Source organism: Micropterus dolomieu, linkage group LG22, assembly GCF_021292245.1.
Source record: "Micropterus dolomieu isolate WLL.071019.BEF.003 ecotype Adirondacks linkage group LG22, ASM2129224v1, whole genome shotgun sequence".
Lineage (NCBI taxonomy): Eukaryota > Metazoa > Chordata > Actinopteri > Centrarchiformes > Centrarchidae > Micropterus > Micropterus dolomieu.
In genome coordinates this window covers 18,045,369-18,054,033 of record NC_060171.1, presented here as the reverse complement: position 1 = coordinate 18,054,033, position 8,665 = coordinate 18,045,369, and the positions used below count along the sequence as shown (strand labels likewise).

Genomic DNA, 8,665 nt, shown 5'->3' with positions numbered 1-8,665 from the left:
TATTGTTTGTGTTTGTTTTAACAGTAAGCACAAAATCCTTGAATATCAAAGCACTGTGCTGAGACTACTCTGAGTAGCAGAGGCAGATTGTCCCGAGTGTGAATTTATAATTGTGAAACAAAAACACGGACGGTCAAATGAGGCTCGGGCTGGCTCACAGGGAAACTGTCACCACTACTGTGTTCTTTTATGTAACAGAGAGCATTATACTTGCTATAGTATAGCTAGTATATGATTATTTGCATATTTAGTATAAAGCTTTACATCTCATTGATCATATAATGAGGAAAAACACAAAATAAACAACATCTACATATTGTGTTACTTACCTAGCTCTCCAACTCCAAGATAAATTATTCAGTTAACTCCAAACAACAAACTATGTACAAAATAATGTCCAGTTTCATTCTGGCAAACCTGCCAGTGACTCCTAAATTAGAACACATGCCAAGATTCACAAAAAAGCTTCTCTGCCTTAATGCATCTGTGCACCAGATTTTAGTTTTAGTTTTCTTCTACGGCAAATTCAAAATCTGCCAGCGCTAATTAAAAATGGCAAAGTTCTATGTTAAATGTATTCTGCAACTTATATAAACTAAAAATTATTTGACTCAGTGTTTTAAACATTTTAATTTAAAAGGCAAAATGTCCAAGTCTACCAAAACACCAAAGCAAAACAAAAGTCAGGAGGACCCATAAAGGGTCACCAGACAGACAGCATTGTGAGAACACCACAATCCCACCAGAATAGAAGGTATAGGTATTCTGCCTTAGAATACAGTAGTAAGTGTTTTTACAAAAAAAAAAACAACTTTAATTTATGTTTAAAAAAAGAAAAACTGTGTGTGATCTAATGGGCTCCTGCATGGAGACCCTTGGTAGGTGTCTGCACTGCCTTTCCCATAAAACCTGCTGTTGGTTATTGTTCTTTGCTAATGCAATACACACTTTTGCAGTTCATCTCTTCTTACAGCTACAATACGTCAAAACGATGCAACTGAAAAAAAGTAGTAGGTGTAGTCACATTATTTACAAATGATCTTAAGCTGTTTTATCTTATTATAAATCTCTGTGTATTGAGTATCACACCAAATTGATATTAATGGGAATTTCCTAAAACTAAAACCCCACACCATGTTTTTGATAGTAAGCAATAATGTAAGGTAAACATAATTTGTAGTTAAGGGGCTAAAGCACACAGTAGGAGCTTTAAAGTTAAGTGGTAAAAAATTATTTCAAATGTTTTCCCCTCACTACAAAACATCACAGTTTGTTGGGAAAACAAGTGATAGTACATTGGCTGGATAAGTACAGGACATCACTCATGTTAAAGGTGTTGGGTTTGAGCTGTACTTTGGATAATTATATATGAGACCACTGAAAGTTGGTAGTCTTAATGCGGTTTCATGTATTGCTAAAGACTTTTGTCCTAGTTCCATGTACTAGTATTTTTCTGTCTCTGTGGGTGTTGTGTTCTTCTAATGCTATTTTCTCTTGTCTTTGTCTGTTTATTCTGAAGAAACTGAGGTGGCAACATGAACACCATCACTTCCTTTGCAATAGTATTTTTCACTGAAAAGACCAAACTTAAATCTGTTGATGGGCCAACCTTACTTTGTGTTTATGTCCATGGACAAAATCTTAACAAAGCTGCTGCTCCGTCCGTTTGTCTATATGTTTAACAAAACAGTGAAAAATGTCTGAAGTTTAGAGGAGTTTAGGTTTTCTCTTCCTTCTTCCCTTGACCTCTGACCTATGGCTATAAATCTGATGCGAAAAGTCAAATAAGCCAGTAAAGCATGAATACATTTAGACAATATTATTCTACTTATTCTAGTTATTCTTATTGTCTGACTGGTCAAGTTGCTCATTCTTTGTATATAACGATCTACATCATTATCGATCATTTGCCGGTCTATTTACAGTGGCTCAGAGAGGGAGAGCGGCAATCTAAATGTAACAACCATATCTGAATTTAGAGCAGATTGTTCTTATATTTCAATCAAATATCAGATTAAAAAACTTTGATTTTAACTAAATTTGGACTTCAAATGAAGTAAAATATGGCAAATCAAACAAACTGTATATCTAATACTGAAATTTTCATTAATTAAATATATAGGTTCAGTCACTTCCTTGTCAAGTCTTGATTGCCCTTAATATCTAATATATCTTCCTTCTACAGTCTCCCCACTATGTCATCACGATATTGCTATTCTCCTATTTGGTATTTCACCATAGAGCTCACAGCAGCAATGATGAGAAATCCCTTTTAAGCTAAATCAAATGTCATTGCTGTTGACATAGACTTATTGGGTTGATGTTGATTTTTCAGGGCTTTTCAATATATGTGAAATTTTCTGCCAACCCATTTTTAATATTACATTGGTCTCCTGTGATTTATTGGAGTGATATTAAAGTGATTTTCTATATTTTCATTTTACTGTAGGCCACACTCACAGTATTGTAGATTATCTATGATATTGCCTTAATTATTATGGAACCTTTTTTAATTAATGGATATATACATTATCTGTGAAATTGCTTTGTAATTAGGAAGATGTCTCTTTTGTATGTTGCCACATAAATATAAGCCTGTCAGTCAATCTGTTGTCTCTGGAGAGGAGCATGGGCAGCCATTAATTTGGGATTCTGAATCCCATCATTGACTCTTTATTTGGGCCTCATATAAACACAGTGTTGTGATGATGAGCTACTTGTTCCTTCCAGTGTGCAAAGTGTTTTGTAAACCTGAGAACAGGCATTTAACCTTTGGGCCTATGTTTAAGGTCAGGTCAGCCACAGAGTTAATCCCTTAACGCCGATTGTCGCAAATTCGCCTCACACCTCTTCCTTTCAGACTGCAGCTGAGATAGCATATGTATTCCCCCAATGCCTGTTTGCGCATATTCAATACGTACCTAGGAACCTTTTGCAAGCACTGGTTTCTTGTTTATGCCTGTTGTCGCTAATTTGCATCATACCTAATTTTTTTTATTTTTTTTATTAATAATAAAAAAATTCAGGCATCAAGGGGTTAACATATGTTGCTAAACACACATTCATACTGTACAACACCAGCATCTATTTTCAGACTAGAGCAGTAGGACAATTAAAAATAAATAACTCACAAATGTTAAAGTGAAAACAAAGAGATGGGTCATCTTTGTTAGCCCCAGGAATACCTCTGATAATGTTATTTTCAGTTAAAGAAGTCATATTATGCTTTTTGGCTTTTTTCCTCTCCTTTATTGAGTTATATACTTTTTTTGTGCATGTAATAGGTTTGCACGTCCACCCCAAAGGGAGTTCCCATCTCCCACAGAAAACACTGCTCTGAACTGCCTGAAAATAGCTTGTTTGTAGTCCAGCCGTTTCCTTTTATTCTTTGTGACGTCACAGCAAAATGCGCGTCATAATGCTCTCCTAGCGACTAATCTGACACGCCCTCAAAAACACCGGTGGAAAAAGACTCTGAGCTGCAGCACACAGTGACAAGACGTCCACCTGCTGCTTCTCCTCTCCCTTCCAAACACTAGCTACCCTCAGGCAGTCAATGGACAGAAAGTCGTTACTGTGATACAGAGCTCAGTTATAACTTTATGGATGAAAGGTACATTTGTTACAGATTAATAACTCACCACTCTGAAACTCTTGCTCCAGTCTATGTTGCTAAGTTGGTAAGGGGATATACAGCTGAACCAAAGCCCTGTTTTCCAGCTTCTCATGACCCGTCAACACACTGGGTGAAAAAAGGAGCTGCAGCAATGTACAGTATGACAAAAAATAGGGTGTTTTTTGAAAATTAAACCATGTAAACCTGTTCTGGTGCAACCCCTAAATCAGATTTTGAACCTGAAAATGAGCATAATATGACCTCTTTAGGTCAGTTTTGCGGGGATGCTCTGAAATGCGAATTCCCTCCTGTTGATGTCCTATTTAGTAAACAGTAATAGATTCTGGAAACTCATAAACAGCAAGGATCAGTCTCTCTTCCAATGATTTGTGCTGAGCGTCGTGGACAAAAAGTTCAAGACAATTCAACTTGGGCAGCGGGTGAGCGTGTTTGTGAGGCGAGCACAACGGCAATAGTTTCACGGGAACGCACCCGCTTGTTGTTACACCTTGTGCTCGACCACTTCACCTCACTCTAACAGGGACACTTGCTACTGAACATAGATTGTAAATAAAAATGAGTAAATTAGTAAAATTAGTAAATAAAATTCTGCTGAAACCCAAGAAAACTGGACTCTAATGATAACTTGTTTTAACAAGATAGATAAAAGGTAATGCCCTGGCGGTGGCAAATAGCTTTGGTTTTATATTTGATTTGATTATATTAATGTTTAAGTTGAGATTTACAAGAAATATTTTGTTGCTACTGTGTAAAGGGAATACTGCTGGTTAAAAGCACATTATTTGTTTAAAGTGCAAACCACATGTTATTGCACTTTTGTGTACATAGCAGTACATTTAAATTAAAAGCACACAATACACTACTTTAGAATTCATTAATCAATTTTACGCATAACTATGCGATTAATAGCGATTAATCGCAAGAAAATCATGCGATTAACCGCAATTAAAAGTTTTAATTGTTGCCCAGCACTAGTTTGAATGCTTCCATATGTTCCTGAAAAAGTCATTCTGTATATGATCAAGGTATCAACTATCAAGGTAGTTTATTTATCATTATACAGCACAAGGTTGTATAATGATAGGAAAGTTTGTAGCCCCTTCATGCTACGCACACAGAACTTAACAGATAATTAAATGTAGGCCTATATTAAAGTATGGTAACATACAAAATTAATAAAATAAATGAATTATTAATTATTTATATACATATATACATAGGCTACATTTATACACCCAAAACATTCTGCAGTGCATTTTTTTAATTTGTGTCTATGATGTGGTAATACTTTAGTTAGTTAGGAATATCTTAATGTGAATTCTACTGTTCATTTAATTTGTCATTACGGTTCTCTTGGCATATAGCATCACATCTTAACATTAATATCTCTTATGTGTCTGGTGAGAGCTGTCTGAAAAGTCTTCTCTTGCCACAGTGAGTGAAGCAGTATTAATGGTTCTGTAGCGAGCAACATGCTGGGTTTCAAAGTGCCCCTTTTTATAGGACAAGGACTCCTTTTCCTCTGGGCTTTTAGTGAAAAAGGGTCACCAGTCCTCTTTTGTAGTTTTCTGAGTGTAATGAAACAGTTGTGGTAATGTTCATGTGAGATATCACATACTGCTCTGTAAAATGTGTCCTCTATGGAACAGATACACAATAATTGTTACCTGATGGCAGAATATTGGCCTTTGATTTTCAGACTGTGAAAATGCAATTTTTGGAATCAAACTTGCAATAATCAGCAGTGTTCCTGCTCTTTATATGGGTTTTTGTCCTGTAGGGGTGTACAAACGTTTTTTCTTTGAATTGCGGAATGACTTATCTCCATTATCAAGCACTGGTTTTCTTTAAAACCCATCATGGATTACATCTCATTGTTTTATTATGTCTCTGCTCTCCGGTATGTGTGATTCTTGTTACCAGGTTACTGCTAAGAGATTTTTGCTTTTAGCACATGTCATACTTCATTGACGTCAGAGCTTTTTTCCACCCTCTCAACTACGTTTCATATGCCTTATTTCAAATCGAGGGTCTCTTAGAGAGCATATAATGAAAGGAGACAACAAAAGACCACAAGCCATGTAGCCTTCTTCTAAACATTAGTTTCCAGTGACACTAATGAGTTAATACTCTAAGGTCTAAAATTGCTCTATCTCAAAATATGAAGCTTAAAAACACTACAGTTTATTCACCAAAGACAAAAAGTTTAAGTACAAATTGCTCTGTTACTGTTTTTTTCCCCTCCAAATTCTATTCAAAATGCTGTTTTATTATATGAAGATGTTTGTGAAATATCAAACTTCTTGCAACCTGAGCTTAGTTGTTAGGTGTTAAATTTGTTTGTCAAACTACTAACAGATATTTTAAAGAAGACACCGCATTTGAAAATTTGAACAGGTCTAATTGCAGACAGGCGTGATCAAACTGTATACAACTTACACATATGAAATAACTTCTGATTATGTCATCAGGGAACCTCCACATCAAATGGACCTGGCTGTCCAAGTTTTTACTTTGTTTTTAATCTATTTCTTAAATTCCCTGATAAATGTCTGTTATTGTGTGTGCAAGTACTTTAGTTAGTTCTGAATAAAGAAAAACTGAACCTTTTCTTTTTTATGCATCAGCTTCACAGAAATGAAGATGTCTGACACATCTCTTGTGTTGCTGTTGATCACAGACAAAACTGATTAAAGCCGTGAAGTATCTGCTTAGTATTTTGTTAATAGTTTGCCAACAAACTGATGGTGGCATTCATTTTATTTTTGCTTTTACCTAAATTAAACATGATTATTCTGTGTTGTTCAGTTGTCTTGGTTTTCATATTTGAGCTTTTGCAACCTAATTAAAAACTATCAAGCGTACCTTTTATATGTTGTGATTTCAGCTATCACTGTTGATATCTACCATAAAACACTTGGTGTATACATTACAGTCGTTTTCTTCTTTAACCGCTTCATAGGTATAATACTTGTTGGTAAGACACTAGTAATACACAATTACCAACAGTGCAAACAAACGAAGCAACAGTGGTGACTTCAAAAGTTTGCGCATCATCTTCAAAATGTCTTTAAATTCCTGAAGTGAAGATATTGCAGTGATCAGTGTTTACATTATTCCTGCAAGTACTGAGTGCTTAGGTTTACTATAGTTATATGATAGACTGATGGACCCGGGTGCCTTAGCAGAATCGCATGATGCAACACAAAAGTAATGTAATGTAATGAATACTATAACTAAATACTTTTCTCGGGGAAATGTTAAACCAATCCACTCACTGCTATTAAGAAAAGTAATTGTAACATGTGACATACTTACTTTTCTGCAATAACAATTATTTGGATGGCATGCAACAATGTGTTATGTATAGCTTCTCATACTGAGTTTGAACCACATACCTGTTATAAACTGTGGTATAAACCACCTGAAATAGGTCAGACATTAAGCTGACCTAATTTGATCTAGTTACAGAGCAACACTGATTCTAGTTATGTTAAAGATCATTAGAACCACAAGCCATGAGTCCACCCTCTGTGTTCCTTAATGACCTTGCGGGCTGAGCAGCTGAAATCAGACCTTCCTTTCGTGCATAGCAGCTTCTGTGAGTTAGCTCATGCAACAATCAGCTTGCCCTTGTGCCCCACTCCTCCCACTGTGCGTGCTGTGTGGCCAACCCCTCCTGCCCAGGGGCGAGGACAGAGCAAAGCCTGCTGGGATAGAGGGTGGGGGGTGGGGTTAGCTGGCATAGTGCCACTTTCCCCTGGCTGCCTGGCCTGACTGGGGGCAAAGAGGGAGGCTGCTGTGTCTCAGATTGATGAGGACAGGTCTGTGGTCTGGGTATAGAGTGTTGCAGAACAGACGTCCTGCTGGCACATCCTGCCCTCTCTGCCGCACGCCCCCCAGCCCTCCGTACTCGCCTTATCGGAACTCCTAATTGTCCTTATGAATATTTTAGAGGCGAGCAGGAATGGGAGTTCAGGGTTGGGGGTATGGTTTCAAGGGCCCTGACAGCTAATGATCCACTCAATGACCAGAGAGAGAGAGCGGGAGACAGAGAGACAGGGAGTAAAAATGGTTGGAAAGATTTTCAATAATCTATATGTTAATGTTTTTGTCTGGATTGTAATTTCTTCTGATCAGTTTTTAACGTGTGCTGCCTTTTCTTTATGCGGAGTGAGAACAGAGTGTGTGCTCTCATTCTTTTTAATCTGTAGATAATGATGACATTGGTTTGCCTTTATCCTCAATTTGTAGTTTAATTCCCTCTTGTCTATACTGAAAATATGCAGTCCGCTGATTGAGACTGTTCTCTTTGACTGTGGCAGCTAATAGCTTTGTCACATCAGTCATTCACCACAGTCTCAGAGCAGAAAGCTCGGAAGGGACTTCTCACTGCACAGCAATTGCTTCTTGTTCAGTAAAATGAATGGGCTATATTTAATTGGCAATCCAGTCAGTCAAATGCAGGTAATCATTTGCAGTATACAATATAAAATGTGATTAGTCCGTTCTCAAATCTATCTGTCATTGCCTTAGATTTATAACTCACTTTGGATTATTAGGTCACTATTAGTTAGGGCTGGGCGATATGGCCAAAAATATTACCATGATAAAAACATTTCATATCATTCAATATTGATTTTATCACAATATATATATATATATATATATACAGTGGGTACGGAAAGTATTCAGACCCCTTTAAATTTTTCACTCTTTGTTTCATTGCAGCCATTTTCCAAAAATCAAAAAAAGTTCATTTTATTTCTCAGTAATGTACACTCAGCACCCCATCTTGACAGAAAAAAACAGAAATGTAGAAATTTTTGCAAATTTATTAAAAAAGAAAAACTGAAATATCACATGGTCATAAGTATTCAGACCCTTTGCCGTGACACTCATATTTAACTCAGGTGCTGTCTGTTTCTTCTGATCATCCTTGAGATGGTTCTACACCTTCATTTGAGTCCAGCTGTGTTTGATTATACTGATTGGACTTGATTAGGAAAGCCACACACCTGTCTATAT

The 8,665-nt window shown here is 36.6% G+C and overlaps 1 protein-coding gene across 4 annotated transcripts in view; it reads left to right on the top strand.

Moving 5' to 3' along the window:
* mef2aa (myocyte enhancer factor 2aa) overlaps positions 1 to 8,665 on the top strand; it is a 61,379-nt gene that overhangs the window by 29,278 nt on the left and 23,436 nt on the right. The window lies entirely within an intron of this gene.